We start from the raw sequence: 16,531 nt of genomic DNA, 5'->3' as shown, positions 1-16,531 counted from the left end.
CTTGGTGGAGATAAATATGTTTCAACCCATAATTAATTACAGGTCCGTAAAATTATTTCTAAGCAGCAGTTTAGTTCAGACGTAATATAAGATCATGGCTTGTTTTAGCTGTGGTTAGTGAAACCCATGACTAGGTTCTCATATGACATGGGAATCCCAGCTTCTCTAAACAAATGTTGGCTTTTTTGTATTGTCGAAGGCTTTCACGGCCAGATTCAACTGGTTCTGGTGGGTTTTCCGGGCTGTGTGGCTGTGGTCTGGCGGATTTTGTTCCAAACGTTTCGCCTGCATCTGTGGCTGGCTTCTTCAGAGGTGTATCACAGAGAAAAGTCTGTTTCACACTGTCTAAGTGAGAAGGGAAAGTTTAGTGTGGTATATTGTCCATGCCCCAGGGTAGGGAACCAATCATTAATTGTTTGGGTGGAACTTGCTATGCAAAGGTGTGGTTGAGTGCATTGTATTGCAGGTGGGGTTATCAGCCTGGCTCCCAGTACCTAAAAAATGGACTGATAACCCCACCCGCAATACAATGCACTCAACCACACCTTTGCATAGCAAGTTCCACCCAAACAATTAATGATTGGTTCCCCACCCTGGGATATGGACAATATACCACACTAAACTTTCCCTTCTCACTTAGACACAGTGTGAAACAGACTTTTCTCTGTGATACACCTCTGAAAATACTCACACCTGGAGATAAGCGAAAAGCCTTTGATCAGAACAAAATCCCCCAGACCCGCTACAACTGTGAAAACTGACCAGAACTCAGTTGGCCTGTTCACTCTTTCTTCCATCTTCCCAACCGAGATAAGGCTGCTATCCAGAGGTGGGATCCAACCAGTTCTCACCTCTTCTCCAGAAGTGGTTACTAATTTTTTATGAGTGCCGAGGAGGGGTTACTAAGCAACCTCCCTGCCCAATAGGGACTGGAGGTGCGTGTGTGCAGCGGCCCCACTGTTTGAATCCCACCACCATCAGAACCTGTTATTAAAATTTTTGGATCCCACCACTGCTGCTATCCCAACCTGCCTTGCAGCACTCAATTGGCCACCAGTCATCCCAGCTTGCAGGCTAGCAAAAGAAGTTGCCTGACTTTCATGTTAACCTATTCGCACATCAAAAAAAACCCCAAGGAAACAACATCCTGCTACCTATTTCAGTGTACTGCCTACCTACACATGTACCCAAACATACCCATCCAACCATCCCTTTCCTCATCCATGTATAATTATGAAATTTTAAACCTATGCTGTGGTTTTTTAATCTACTTGCGTCAGCCAGATCAGTTCAGCAGAAATTCATTTGCTTACATTGATAAAGTAACACAATATAGACAGATTTTCAACTTGCGTCCAGCTGATATTCTCATAGTATAGGCAGCAATTCAATTTGCTTTTAGCTAGACACAATACTGACAGAAATCCAACTCATTTTCATCAGACAGGCTCCTGGTTTAGACCTGATTTGAAATCTTTTTCAGTGTCTGTTTATTCTACAAAGTAGATGACATGTGTGGCAGATATTGCACGCACACACACCATCCACAGTTTTCTTGCTATACACTTGTCAAATATATAGCAAAGCTTTCAACTTCCCACAAACACAGCCAACTCCATACCTGGGGGTTCACACTTAGTATTCCTGACAAAGTCCCAAGAAGGGCCCACAGAGATGAATTGTGTGAAATGTCAGTAAAACAGAAAAAGCAAGCAGTAAGAGCTGTGAATGCTAACTTAGGGTCAAACTAGATGAGACAATATCCACATGTTCACTCCAGGAAAGCATTGCTATTTTGCAGAGTGAGTTTCGACCAGGGAACTCCTTTTAACATCACTGCAGGGGAAAGGAAGGAGCCCCTCCCCTGCACTGTGGCAGTCCGATCCAGAATTCAGGCCTCACTACATAGGTACAAGGAGTTCCCCAGCAGAAATTCACTCTACAAATGAAGTTCATTCCTAGGATAAACTCAGGGGCACAGTTAAGGGGGGCTTTCATTCCCAGGATGAACTGAGGGGCACAGACAAGTGAGGCTTTCATGGAAGGGAAAGAAGAAATAGTAAGGGAGAGGAAAATAAGATGCCTCCCCTGAAAGTCCCTGTGGGTCCCTTGATTGTCCACTGCTGTCTTGCACCACTTTAAACTATGTCTTTACTGGACTGTGTACATAGTTCTTCAGTATGCCACTTCATCATGGCTGGGTTCTATCTGCAGGAACCATGCCATGGAATATGTGATGGCCTATTGTCCACACATCTCTCATCTATCACTACATCTTGTGAAATGAAGAACAACCCTGAACCAACTGTTGTATCCTAATTCCACTTCAGTATTTTTAAAAATTGTCCTATATTTCAATAAGTGCCATGCGCCTTTGCACATACTCCATTCCAGTGGGTAACCAATCCCACAACATTTCATTAGGTTCAGAGATTTATGTGTTAACTTATTTCATGGATTGCCCCTCCTCTGTATCAGGGATAGACTCTTATCCTTTCCACTGGTACCCTAGCACCCTTAAGATATAAGCAGATACGAATGCTATGGCTGTGGATATCCATTGGTCTAACAAGCTTGAATCACTAAAAGCAGCTCTTCTACAGAGAAAGGAAGGTAATATTTGGGAGTATACAAATCCATAAGATGTGAGACAGACCTAATGGAAAAGTACAGCTTTACTCCCCTGCCTCTCTACAGATTTGTAATCTACAATACATTTCACAGTGGGTGTGAAGCACTCACATATCCAGAGGCAAAAAATTGCAAATTGAAAATGGTGTCACAAACCTCTAAGACAATTTTAACATATTTCTGTGTGAAACTAAATCTTGGCTCCACAGCCTAAGCCCACATATCACAAAGAAAACTGTCCGACGAGCTTATGAGTCATTCAGCCACCTAGCAATATGTATTTAAGTATGAAAGGTGAAAAGAATCAGGTATTCAAACAAGAATTGGTTTTATAACTATTTTATAATGTAAGGCAAACACAGTTCGTCTGGGCTAATACTCTTGGTAGTTAATGTTAGGTAATGTTAACCATGAAGGACTGAATGGCTCCCAAAGAGGAGCTGTACCCAGCAGAGTGTCATGCAATGAACTGGATCCAAACTTGTGTGAGTAGAAAAGAGCTCCTGCTTGCACCAAGAGGGAACTTGTAATTTCTTTCAGTTCCCCCTTCCCAATGGAGCTCCCTGCACTGTGATATGAAGGGGAAGGCAGTGTAGATCCATTCAGTGTGTTCTAGCAGTTCTTTCCAACCCAGCATATGCCCAGAACACAATCAGACCAACAAAGCCATCACTCTAACCTGGATGGAAATGCATTATTCACATTTTCCTCCTCAATAGACCAGTCAAAATATTCATAACCAGTAAAAGGCCTACTACCATGATGGGTGGTGGGGTGTTGAGGGCCCATATACTGAAGGGATTTTTGGGGATCTGCAGCAATTCCAGTGTCTGGTACAAGTTTTGCCTTCCAGACATAATCCTGTTTACTCTGTCATACAGGAAATGGAGTGTGTCTCATCTGCACACCCTCTTAATCTTATCTGCATTTTGCATTCCTTTCAACAGCCACCTGTACCAAGAGAAATCAGCACTCAAAAGAAAAAAATTGCCAAAGGATGCACTGCATAAACAAACAGATGATGCTTATGGCTTTTGAAAACTTGCTTCAAAGTGCGTGTTATTTTTTAAGCTAAAAATGTCTAAGGAATAGCAGCAGGTTAAAAAAAAAAGGTTGTGCCCTAAGTTCTAGAATTATTTGCCACCAACCAGCAATTTCTTATAGGCATATGAAGATACTATTTTTAGCAACAGGTTTGTTATTGCAGAACTCACGTGAACTGGCTGCTTTGTTTCCACTTCCTAGGTGCCTAACTGTTTGTTGTAATCTGAATGTTTTGGTACACATGTAAATTATGAGACATGTTGTAAAGCAAGCAACTGCTTCACCCTGCCACCACCAAGAAGAGTTACTCTATTTTAGTAACTCAGTTAAATTAATAGCATTTTCAAATAAGGACTGTTTTATTACTGGTTGTTTTTTTTAATACCCTGCACTCTCTGATATAAAATTTTAATATATAGCCACATTAACCACAGATGATTCTGGAATATGATGCCTTCCCTTCACTCTATGCTAAATTTAAGCACATTTGCTGTTTACATCAATGATTCTTATTGATTATTTGTTAATATTCAATAATGAATCTTCAAGTGATATCACTGCAGGTTCACTTTTGCTTATCAATATAGACAAGGCTATGTGACTGCAAATCAGTAGAGTATTAATTTGAAGACCTGCTCTATCAGCAGCTAAGTGCTTTACTTCAGTCTGATAATCAACTCCCAGACCATTACACTGTATTAAACTGCAATACCATTACCATAATATTACAATTATGATAATATAATGGGACAACTATGGCTTGTATCATGTCTGTGCAGGCAGATACGGCAGCGTAACTGATAAGGTTCGGGAAAACAAACACCAGTCAAGAGTTAATTATTGTTTTGACCTTTTTTGTAGTTATTCTTTAAGTATTCTCAAAGGAAAATGAAAGATGTGCCAATCAAGGTAAAGTCTAGTGCATGCGGAACAGCCAAATAGTTGAAACCCCCCCCCCCTTTTCATATTCAGGAAAAAGGAGATCTGCAGAAATAAAAGCTCATGTTTATGGCTCTGGTCCCCACAAAGATCTGCAATGCAAACCTGGATTGTCCAGGAAAAGATGGATAAGTACATGTGTTCTTATCCACTTCTTGAGGCACTACACATCCATTTCCCCTATAATGCTTCATCAGCTGCTCATGATTTCTCCTACACGGCGTTTGTCATATGTAAAGCCTCTGGGCATGCAAGTATCTCCATATCAGGGTGCTTTTAGCTGAAAGTTTGCATAGGATCACATTTGTGTTTTTCCATTTGGCTCTGTCTGATCTGGCACAGATTGGTGGACCAGTTTACTGTTATGTGTGCAGCAATATGAAATGTATCGTAGCGATTCATGTAGGTTAGAAGGTAGTACTAACAATTTGAAAAAGTTATTCAAAAGCAAACAGCTTGACATTTTGTATAGACATGCAAGTTATATTAGGCTGAAAGGGAGACTGACAAGCCCAAGGTTATGTTCTTATGTTCTTATAAGGTCACTCAATGAGTGGGGAATCAAACATGGATCTCCCGGATCCTAGTCTGAAACCCTAACCATTACACCACATTGACTTCTGTAGTGTGGCTACTGCTAAACAGCAGAAGGGAGTCAGGCCTGGGTGATTCTTGTCAATCAGGTGATAGCAAGTCATTTGGGGATTGCTGATTGGCCTGGCCCCTATAAGTTCTCCCTCAGCAAAAGTGTCTCTGTAAAGGAACCTGTTCCCTCCCTCTTCCTCTAACTGACAAGGCTTGAAGGCACAATACTCTAGTGATTGTCTAGCAATAGCTACTTGAGGGCATTCATTTCTTGAAGTTATAGGTGCTGATTCCTTTATTTCCAGCGGTTTTATTTTATTTCATTTGCAGATTTCAGATCTTCCTGCAGGCTTGGAGCTTTTTTTTTTTAGGTTTGCAGAAAGATCTGTCATGTCTGTTCATGGCTCCAGTCTCTGAATTTAAGTTTTCACAGATATGACTATGCTGAGAATTAGATATATTTATCATTCACATACCAATTATCTCTACCCCCCCTTCCCAAAAAAACACTTCTGTTCCCTATTTTCACATTGCATTAATAACACAGTCGTAAATGGACTGAATGGGGCTGGCTAGGAGCAGTGCTTTCTATCTACAGCAGAAATAATTACCTCTTTGGCAAATGCCCTTTCAACAGTGAAATATCCATTGATGAACTGTATGCTTGCACAACACTAGGACAGGTCCAATAATAGGCAGATGGGGCAGTCACCTGGGGGGTGCAAATACCCTGGGGTGCCTAACTCAGCTACAGGGTTGTCTTGGAGAGAGAACTGCTGCTTATACTTTTGAAAGAGTACACAGAAGTTGGTTGATATATTCTGCATTCCTGGGGACACAATCAAGACAGTCCTCTCTGATCTCACAGGCCACCTGCGCCACAGACACAGATTTAAAGGTGAGGAAGGAACTAACAAGCATCGAAAAGAACAATAAGAAAACAGATCTCAGCTAATCCTGCATCATTTAGTGAACTACTGGTGTGCTGCTTGGTAAAGAGAGCAAAACATTTATTTTGCCTAGGATAAGAAAGTACCTTAGTCAAGCCCTGCACGACACACTATGCATATGAATATGAGAAATGTAAAGTCAAATCTATCCAAGACAAAGTGTCCTTAATCAGTGGGATTTCTACGAAATCATTCCCCATGGGATTTTGGGCAGATTCACATAGAATATCACAGTATAATTTGATGACACGCATCTGAGCCTTAGGTCTTTCCACAGGTAACTAAGACAATTGATTTAGTGCAGGAGTCATGTTTACTTCTGAGTGTATGCCACAATTAGGCCACATTCTGACTAAAACGAGTATGGTTTACTTCTGAGTAGACTTGTTTAGAATTGCATTGCTACTCTGTTAATAATTTCCCTTTTGTTTTTTTGCCTTTTTATTAAAAACTCACACCTTACACACCAAGAACTTTTTAGACAACAATGACTGAACACTCTGTTTGAATTGCAATTTGATCACAAATTGTCATCAAGCATTAAAGAAAAGTCTGATTATTATTGAGTTTCGAAAATGTGTGGCAAATGCTTGTTGGTGTTAGTTAAGTCATTTAAATTGGATCACAAATGACTTGAACATTCTCATATTGTTGTGGAATAATTGTGGAATTATGAGACAAATTTTGTTTGTTCTACTTAATATCTGTTTGATTTAACTTGTGGAAGCTGGAAAGCCAGGTAGCAATGTTTATTTTAGAGTACAATCCATACTGGTGACTGTAGTAGACTGTAAGACAGGAAAGCCAGGAATCTTAGATTGTAAGTCAGCAAGGCAGGGGTCACAGGTCACAGTTAACAGAAAAAGTTACTGCTAGCATATGTACATCTGGTTTACCAGACCAGACAAGTTAAGGGACTTTCCGTGTTCAGTACAATCATCCTTTGTCTATTCAAAACCAAAGCAGGTCTGATTGCCAAGAGCTGTTCTTTGTTTTAGACCAGGGGTAGGGAACCTGCGGCTCTCCAGATGTTCAGGAACTACAATTCCCATCAGCCCCAATTGGCCATGCTGACAGGGGCTGATGGGAATTGTAGTTCCTGAACATCTGGAGAGCCGCAGGTTCCCTACCCCTGTTTTAGACAGTCCAATCAAATGTCTAGTATTTTAGCCACATGCCTGCCTAGTTATGAACTACCAATCACAATCTGCCATTGTTACAAGACGGAAGATGGACACTATAAAGTAATCTTCTTTGTCTTATTCTGGAGGGCATGCACATAGCTTTCTGTGTGTGTGTTTCCCCAAGCTTTCTGTTTGCAAATAAAAAGTTTGGCTTCATTTAGACCAGGGGACGGCAACCTTTATCACTCAAAGAGCCATTTAGACCCATTTTCCATGGCCCAGAAGATCTACCAAGCCGGAGAGGCAGCTCCGCATGGAGCCACCTCCGCTCTGGTCCCTCCACTCACCTTTCTTTCCAGCGCTGCTCTGGAGGGCTGGAGGGACACACCCACGCTACCCTCCAACCTCCAGGCCACATGGAGCCGCAGTATAAAGCTGAAAGAGCCGCATGCGGCTCCAGAGCCGCGGGTTGCAGACCACTGATTTAGACCAATCATTTGACTGAAGAATTTTTCCAACATTGTCATCTGAGATCGGAGGTTTGATCAAGTAAATTCTCAGCATGTGCCAACATACACATCACAAGCAATTTTCTAGTAGTAAATATGTACAAAGTATGATTATAGTGTCGAACTTTGGAAGTGTTTGTAATGACATGAAGCTGCCTTTTGCTGACTCTGCGATCCTGCCCCATTACCATGACTGGAGATAGTCTCATTCAGTGATATTTCCAGCTCTGTTTTTTATTCAGATCCTTTAACTGGACATGTCATGAAACGATCCTTCCTGCAATGCAAAGCAATCCTGAGGGCACTTTAACACATGTACAAAAATCCACTTTCAATGCACTTTCACAATTGTTTTCAAGTGGATTTTGCTATTTTGCACAGAAAAATCCAGCTGCAAAGTGGATTGAGAGTGCATTATTCTGCATGTGCAAAAGTGCCCTGAGTTCAGCATTCAAGCAAAATAAACCAATCATTCTAATTGGTTTCTGAGTACTTATTCTGGCTGATACAAAGTGACATACCAATAATCCCAACTATCATACCAAACAAAAGTTATTTTTCTACTACTTTTTATCTGTGGTCAATTAATGCAACTGCAAGCGGGGGGGGGGTGGGGGTTTACACACAACAAGATGCTAGAATGTGTTTTGATTTATCTTAAGGACATCTCATCATGTCCAGAGCAGGTTTTACAAGTTTTGAGGGAGGAAGCGGGAAAATGTGAAGGTGTGAGAAAACAGCCAAGAGTATCACACTGTGCCATCAACTAGCAGCATTTGATGTTGTTTGTTCTGTTAAAAAGCACATCTTCATCGATGACACCATAAGTCTGCCACTTAAAAAAAAAACACAAGTTAACTTGCATTGACAAACAAATGTGGGAATCAATTTCTGGGGGAGAAAGTATTTACCTTGTACTTGCCATAAATACATCACAATTCCCTCTATTCTTCTACACCACTTACCGGGGATTCAGCACAGGCAATACTCGAATATTATATGGTTTAAGGCAGGGGTTCCTGACTTTTTTGAGCCTGCAGGCACATTTGGAGTTCTGACATAGCATGGTGGGAGCAGCAACAAAATGGCTTCCCAAAATGGCTTCCACAGGAGACCCAGTCAGCTGCAAAATGATTGCCACAGCTTAACACCAGTAATACAGTGCAGATCCTTGTGCTGTGGTGGCAGCGGATGCCAAAGCAGCATTTTTTTTAAAAAAGAAGTGTATACCCAATCAAATCTCCAGTAGTCAATCAAAAGCCTTGCTGAGCAAAAACTCTGTCTGCTCCCACCCGCTTCCTTAAAATAAGTGGTGGGCACCAGATAATGGGCACCATGTTGGGGAACCCCTGGTTTATGGAGATCAGGTGAGCCAAACCGCAGTATCAGAATGTTGAAAAAGTCTACACGGAGAGGCTTCATTTCAAGCTCAAATAGAAAGGATAAAAGAAAACATGCTAACCTGATCAACTATATTCCTGGTGAACAGTTTAGAAGGAAAGTCTCAGTTTGCAAGCACCTGTAGCAAATCAAGCTAATTATATTTACACACAGATTAGCACAGAATAGAAATAAGTATGATACATGAGGGATCTTTCAAACCTGCACAAGGTGGTTGAAAATAACTTTTCCCTTGCATATTGTGTGGTACCGTGAGGGCTAGAAGAGAAGGTATGTCACGAAACTAAACTAACAGAGCATTAAATTGAACAGCTTAACTGTTTTTTTCCCCTCCTGTTCCTGTTTCTGGAAGCAGAGCCAGATTCGTTACAGATTCTAAATAAAATAAAACAGTAATACAGACACACACATTCCAAACAAAGTCCTTGGACGTCAATGCAATTTGCAGATTTATTTATTTTTTGCTGAAGTCACAGTCGATTTATGGCAACCACATAGAATTTCCAAGCAAGAGACATTCAAGAGTGGTTTGCCATTGCCTGCCTCTATGTCACAACCCTGGCATTCCTTTGTGGTTTTTCATCCAAATACTACCCAGTGTTGACTCCACTTAGCTTCCAAGATCTGATGTGATCAGGTTAGCCTGGGCTATGCAGGCACAAAAGATAAAATGGTTCTACCCAAACTGGTAATGAGGAACTATCATCTGAACTAAATGAGGCTGAACAATCCTCAGTGAACAGCAATGCAGTAATGGCTGTAATACAACGTATTGTCATATAGCAGTGAAATCAACAGCTTGTATCCTACCACTCCACTCACTAATTGTGGAAAAGCTCTTCAATCTAGGGGGCTTTCCTTCACAGGAAGATACTTTTCCTCTAAAGCAGTGGTTTTCAATCTGGGCTATTTGTACCCCCAGGGGTATGTGTCACAGCGTTTCAGGGTACACATAAAATTACACAATGGACTTGCTAATATGGGGGTACAATTTTAGGGAAATGGTTTGTTAAGGGGTACTCATGTGAAAAAAGCTTGGGAACCACGGCTCTAAAGAAAAACTCCTTGACTTGGAGGAAGAATCTACACAAAGCTGAGTGGAGTGGTTGGGTACCGCCTACTGGGTAGCACCGAAGGGTGTTATTCTGCTGGCAGAATAGCCCGTCCATTGGTGAAGAAGAGAAAGACCATTTTTACTGATCACATGGCAGACCTTTTTTACCATTTTGCCACTCCTCTACATATGTTCTTCCCAAAAGTCTGTTGGCAGTAGGATCAGAATTTCAGAGACCTCAATAAGTCACAGCAGGAATGGGAAGGCGAAGAAAACCTGCTCCTTAAACTTCACTCCACTGGTGGTAGCTTGGATCCAACTTACTAGATTTGAGCTAAGAACTCCAGGGAAGGTTATGGCCAGTATGCATACTTTAGATTTTCCCCAATGAACTCAAACATTTATGGTGTTTTTGTGATGATATCATTAAGTAGTGAAATGTGGACATTTTGATAGCCAGGTAAAGGGTTGTGACTGATCGGCCTGTTAAAAGTAGCCATGAGAGCTTTTACAGAAAGTTGAACTGTTTATATAAATAGGCAGTTTGACAAGGGAGATGTACCTCAGCTCTTGATTGGCTGCCAAAGCTACCATAGTCACAACAATCGAATTTTCTAGTAATGTATGCAACTCTCTTTGACCAGCTTAATGTTTGCAGCATAAAACCCCAGCAGGTAACATTTTTATTTGCTTTCCATAATTGTTATTATTACCATTAATAATCATCCCCTTTTTCCAAGTATATATTTATGTGCATTTTTAATAAAATGAAATTCATACATCCAGCAATGTACCACAGGGTAAATAGCACAACGATGAGAGCTGTAGAAATACACCCAACAATACTTAAGCCGTCACAACTTCCTCTGAACAATATGCCAAACTGTGAGGGGAAGAAAAGTGTCTAAAATAATTCAAAGTCTTACTTGGTAAAATAACAGCCTTGTAATGCTAAGCACCTCACTTTGACTTACAATACAGGGGGGAAAGTAAAAAAGGTAAAGCTCTGAAAATGAATTGTTTTTGTCTAGGACAGAAACGGTCTCACACTGCTGCTTTTTGAAAAAAAAACCGACACTGGCAAACAACAAAGCTCTACATAGTAAAAGTCCATGTTTCCAAATAAATCCTTATGTGAAGCATTTGAGATAAGCACAGGCTGCAATACAGCACAAGCGCCATAACAATTACCAAGTTGTGATCCACATTTGTAACAACTGCTGGGCAAGTGTTGATGAGGCATGTTGTCAAGTAGGCTTAAAAAAAGCCCTCACCAGCCATTCACACAATTGTTGTGTCAACTGGCTCCTGAGGTAAAGGCCCTTTCCGCACAGAGGAAAGGGCGCCTCTACACCGGCAGAAATTATGCTGGTGGAGGGGAGGGGAATTCCATAGACGCAGAAATAAAAGGCTTTGGGAGTAAAAGTCCATTTATTAAGACATCTTAGAAAGCTCAAGTACACGCAGTGGCAGGAATGACACTTCCCGCCAGAAGCACAGGTTATAATACCAGTCACCCCATCCCCCCTTCCTGCTTCCCATGGGAACAGAGGCTTCATCTCCCGCGCAAAGATAAAGTCTCCGCCGATGCATCTGGCCCATCGCCCGGGCTGTGGAATGCACTCAAGGTTACTTCACCATCAACACCATTGAATCCTTTACACTCTGCCTCCCCTAAAGAAGACCCCTTCCCCCCAGGTTTGTGCGGAAAGGCGCGGTGGAAAGCAGCAATAAGGGTGGGGGCTTCGATGTTTTCGGAATAAACCCATTGATTATACCCAGAGGAATATCCCACCCAAGAAACTAAATATTGCAAGCGTTTGCGATTAAAGCGAGAGTCCAGGATAGCGTCAATTTCGTAGTGTTTGTGGCCATCAATAATAGTCGGTGGGGGCCTCTCCGGCGGGTCGTGCCAGGCATCGGAAGCGGGAGCCTCCTTGAGTAAGCTGGAATGGAAGACAGGATGAATGTTACTAAGAGAGTTAGGCAAATCTAAGCGGGCAGTGACATCATTAATCACTTTAGTAATCTGAAAAAGTCCCACAAATCTCTTGCCAAGTTTGGAATATCTATGTACGTCTCTGAGATTTTTTTGTAGATAAGTACACCCAGGAACCCACACGCAGAGGGAAATCCGGCGGTGTTTATCCGCTTTGCAGTTTTGGGAGTCCTTTGCTTGTTGTAAGGCGGTCTGGACCGACTTTCCATCCCTCGGCTAGGGATGAAATCCATTGTTGAAATTCTGGTCCAAAGCAGCTGCGGGTAGTTGTGGCAACGGCGGGAAGGAGCGACCAGACACAATTTCAAAGGGGTTTTCTTTGTACTACTATGAACCGCATTGTTATAGGCGTACTCCGCAAACGGAATAAGCTCGCACCAATTGTCTTAGTGGTAGTTGGTGTAACAACGTAAATACTGCTCTAGGGTTCTGTTCGTTCTCTCCGTCTCGCCGTCACTTTGAACGTGGTAGAGGCGGCGACGGCCGGGGCGGCCCCCAACAATCCCAAAAGCAGCTTTCCAGAACTTTGAGATGAATTGGGGGCGGGGTCGGAGACCACCTTAACGGGCGGAATGGAGACGGTAAACATGTTGAATAAACAGCCGTTGCCAACTTAGGAGCCCGGAGGGGATGGAAGCACATGGAATAAAATGGGCTTGCTTAGAGAATAAGTCTACCACCACCCATAAAACCGTATTGCCATGACTTTCGGGCAAATCTGTAATGAAATCCATGGAGATGACTTCCCAAGGGCGGGAAGCTACCGGGAGAGGTTTCAATAGTCCATGGGGCTTTCCTGGGATGGTTTTGGCTTCTGCACAAACCGAGCAGCCTTTAATGTATGCCTCAATGTCTTTGCGCATTGCGCGCCACCAGAACTGCCCGGCGGGCTAAGTGCAGAGTCTTCAAAAGCCAAAATGTCCAGCTGAGCGGGCATCGTGGCAAGCTTCAAGAACTTGCTTGCGGAGGGAGGCACGTACCAACATTCCCCCTCCGCCAAACTCCATTCTCCAAACGCAATTGGGAGTCTCCTCGGCTGCTGGAGGCTCACGCAGCCCGCCTCCTCCAATTCCCGCAGGAAAGGAAAGAGCGAGACTGGGAACGGGGTGGAGGAGAAGTGGACGTTTGAGATCGGGTGACAGCCAACCCCAACTGGGAGGGGGTAAGAACAGTGCGTGGAATGTCACCGTAAGGCAGCCCCACCCCCCTCCCCGGGTAGGCGCGAGAGCGCGTCAGCCAGTTTGTTGGTTTTCCCAGGGAAAAAATGGACTGTAAAAGAGAAACGAGAAAAGAAATCGGCCCAACGAAGTTGTTTTGCGGACATCTTGAGGGGGGTGGAAAGAGCTGCCAGGTTTTTATGATCCGACCAAACTTGAAAGGGGTGTTTGGCCCCTCCAGCCAGTGGCGCCAAGTGGAGAGTGCTGCTTTGATGGCCGCAGTCTCCTTGGCGCCAGAGAATTTTTTAGACAAATAAGCACACGGAACCAGTCTACCATCTTTATTTTTCTGCAACAGGGCTGCCCCAAGTGCTTTGTCCGAGGCGTCCACGTGAACCACAAACGGGAGATCCGGGTCAGGTGCTTTAGGATAGGTTCGGTGGTAAACGCAGATTTTAATAGTTGAAAGGCTGTTTGACATTTCTCAGACCAGAAAAGGGGGGCCCCGGGCTTGGCGGACAGTGGATCTTTACCCTTAGTGCGTAAGAGGTCTGTGAGAGGGAGAGTCAGTTCAGCAAATTGGGGTATAAAATCACGATAGAAATTAGCAAAACCAAGAAACGACTGGAGTTCTTTGCGGTTGGTGGGGGGCAGGCCATTGGAGGACTGCATCAATTTTAGCAGGATCCATAGTTAAGCCCTCGGGCGAGATCCGGTAACCCAAATAGTCAATGGAGGTCTGATGAAAGCAGCATTTGGAGAGTTTGGCAAAGAGAGAGTTGTCAAGCAAGCGTTTCAATACCTCTCGAACCAATATTTCATGCTCTTCTATAGTTTGCGAGTAAATTAAAACGTCATCTAAGTATACAACCACTCCTTGTACAGTAAATCATGGAGAACTTCGTTGATAAGCGCCAGGAAAGCTCCGGGGGCCCCACTTAACCCGAATGGCATTATTAAATATTCAAACTGTCCAAACTTTGTGTTAAACGCAGTCAGGTGTTCATATCCTTCAGCAATTCTGACTCTGTAGTAAGCTTCTCTCAAGTCCAATTTAGTAAAAATGCGTCCTTTGCCGAGTGCATCTAAAAGGTCCTTGATCAAAGGCAAAGGATATTTATTGGACAGGGGAGACCGCGATTGAGACCTCGATAATCTGTGCCAAACGTAAAGACCCATCTTTCTTTTTGACAAACAAAGCGGGAGCAGCGTGTGTGTGTTTGGTAGCCCGTCGTATGAACCCGCGAGCAAGGTTCTTATCTAAGAAGGCACGAAGTTCCTTCTCCTCATTGGGACTCATGCGGTAGATTCTACCCTTGGGTAGTTGTGCCCCTGGTTGTATGACAATTTTACAGTCAGTGTCTCTGTGGGGTGGCAACTGATCGCATTCCTGCTCCTGAAAAACTCTGGCTAGATCCTGATATGCAGGTGGGATGCCAATAGAATCGGGGCACTCACTGAGGAAGCCAGAGAGGGGTGTGTGTCAGGAGACGTTGGGTTTTCTTCCCAGTTCATGTGTTCACCACAGGGAGGGTCAGTGAATTCTAGGATCCTTTCCTTCCAAATGAATTTTGGTTCATGTAACAATAACCAAGGCATGCCCAAAACTATGGAGTGTTTGGCCACTGGTGCCAAAACGAAACTAATTTTCTCCCAATGGTCGGCGCAACGGAGGAGAACCGGCTGTGTTTTGTACTGGGCCGGTCCTTCGTTTCGAGGGGCTGCCCGTCCATTTGGGTGAATGGTATGGGCTTAGCCAGGGGAATTCGGTCTAGACCGAGCTCCTCTGCCACCTGGGGCCGCATTAAGCAGTGGGAGCAGCCGAACTACAAGGGCCGAGGCTATAATGCGAGTGTGTTTAGCGGGGTTGGCCAGAAATGCTTGAACAGTAATGGGGCTGCCTTCACTCACCGCGTCAGGAGTCGGGCCCATGTCCATGGGGGCTGAAGAAAGACAAACAGCTGCTTCCCCCTCCTCTGGAGTCGCCCTCGGTCACCGCTGTAGACGAGGCAGCGGGAGGCGGCCCTGACCTGCGTGGTGGTTTGGCCGGCGGAGTGCGCGGAGCTGAGCGGTTGGTTTTGCTTCTTGGGACAGTTGGCGGCTAGATGACCTGGCCCTCCGCAGTAAAGACACAACCCAAGTCGGCGACGGCGTTCAGAGGTGGTTTCGGTAGGAGCGGCTGGGCTTGATTTGGTGGACACAGTAGTGGTTTTAGGGCGTGGGCGGCCTCCTTGACGAGCGTATTCCAAACGAGACGCCACTTGAGACCCCAACTGGATCCAATCTGCAATGATACGAGGAACCCGAATTAAAACACCGTTTCCGTAGTTTGCTGTCCACAGCATCCGAGAAGTATTCGCATTTCATGCGTTCAGGCCACTCAGGAGGAAGTCGAGCAGCCGCCGCATCGAAATTCACGGACAAATTCTGCAAACGGGCGGTTGCCTTGCTGGATGGTTTTGATGGTGCGGATAGCTTCATTCTCGGCGCCTGGATCTTGGCTTGGCTCTTAAAGCTTGGAGGAATGCGGGCACTGCGCGAGAGTCCTCATCCTGCAAATCCAAAACAGTCACGAACCAGTCGGGTTGCTGCCCCATCCAGGACTGAGCCGATGTCCCGTATTTTTCGCGTTCAGACCGGTATAGATCATCATAGTCTTCCAAGTGGGCATTGAGTTGCAAGATGAAGTAGGGAAGTTTGGAAGCGGTCCCGTCAAAACGGGCTGGTATCGGAGGCCGATAGTAGCCCCGTTCGACGGCTCTTGGCTGCGCTGGGGAGGTGGTTGCGTGGGTTGAGCAGGTTGGGCAGGCAGCTGTTGTACGAGGGCAGCCGGAATCGGGCGCTGGCGGTTACGCTGGCGTTTGGGTGGCAGGACCCAGGTACGTGGCCCCCCTGGCACCGGCATGATCAGTAACAGCATAGACTCCAACTTGGGTCTTCCCGGTCTGCTGCCTCCTTAGTTCCCTCTCCAGCGCAGCCAGATCCCTTTCCTTGCGAGCCAATGCATCCTGGTGCGCATGCAAAGCAGCTTTTTCTCGTTCCAATTTAGCCAGTTCGTCCCGTTTAAGGGCTTCAGTGAGCTCACTTTGCGTGCGCCAGAGCCTGGCAACGCTTTCGCGTTGCCGTTGTAAATCCAGT

The 16,531-nt window shown here is 44.3% G+C and overlaps 1 protein-coding gene across 2 annotated transcripts in view; it reads right to left on the bottom strand.

Annotated features, from left to right (window-relative positions):
- The window catches only part of STK32C (serine/threonine kinase 32C), a 236,383-nt gene that overhangs the window by 105,766 nt on the left and 114,086 nt on the right, over nt 1-16,531 (bottom strand). Inside the window, exon 1 of one of the 2 annotated variants that reach the window (XM_048505246.1) lies at nt 1,207-1,210. The exons of the other annotated variant lie outside the window; for it this stretch is intronic. The gene's annotated coding sequence lies outside the window, so the exon portion shown is untranslated. Of the gene's footprint in view, nt 1-1,206; nt 1,211-16,531 lie in introns of those variants that run through there. 2 annotated transcript variants of the gene reach the window in all.

The sequence above is a fragment of the Sphaerodactylus townsendi genome, linkage group LG08 (genome assembly GCF_021028975.2).
Source record: "Sphaerodactylus townsendi isolate TG3544 linkage group LG08, MPM_Stown_v2.3, whole genome shotgun sequence".
NCBI lineage: Eukaryota > Metazoa > Chordata > Lepidosauria > Squamata > Sphaerodactylidae > Sphaerodactylus > Sphaerodactylus townsendi.
This window is presented reverse-complemented; position numbering and strand designations above follow the sequence as displayed.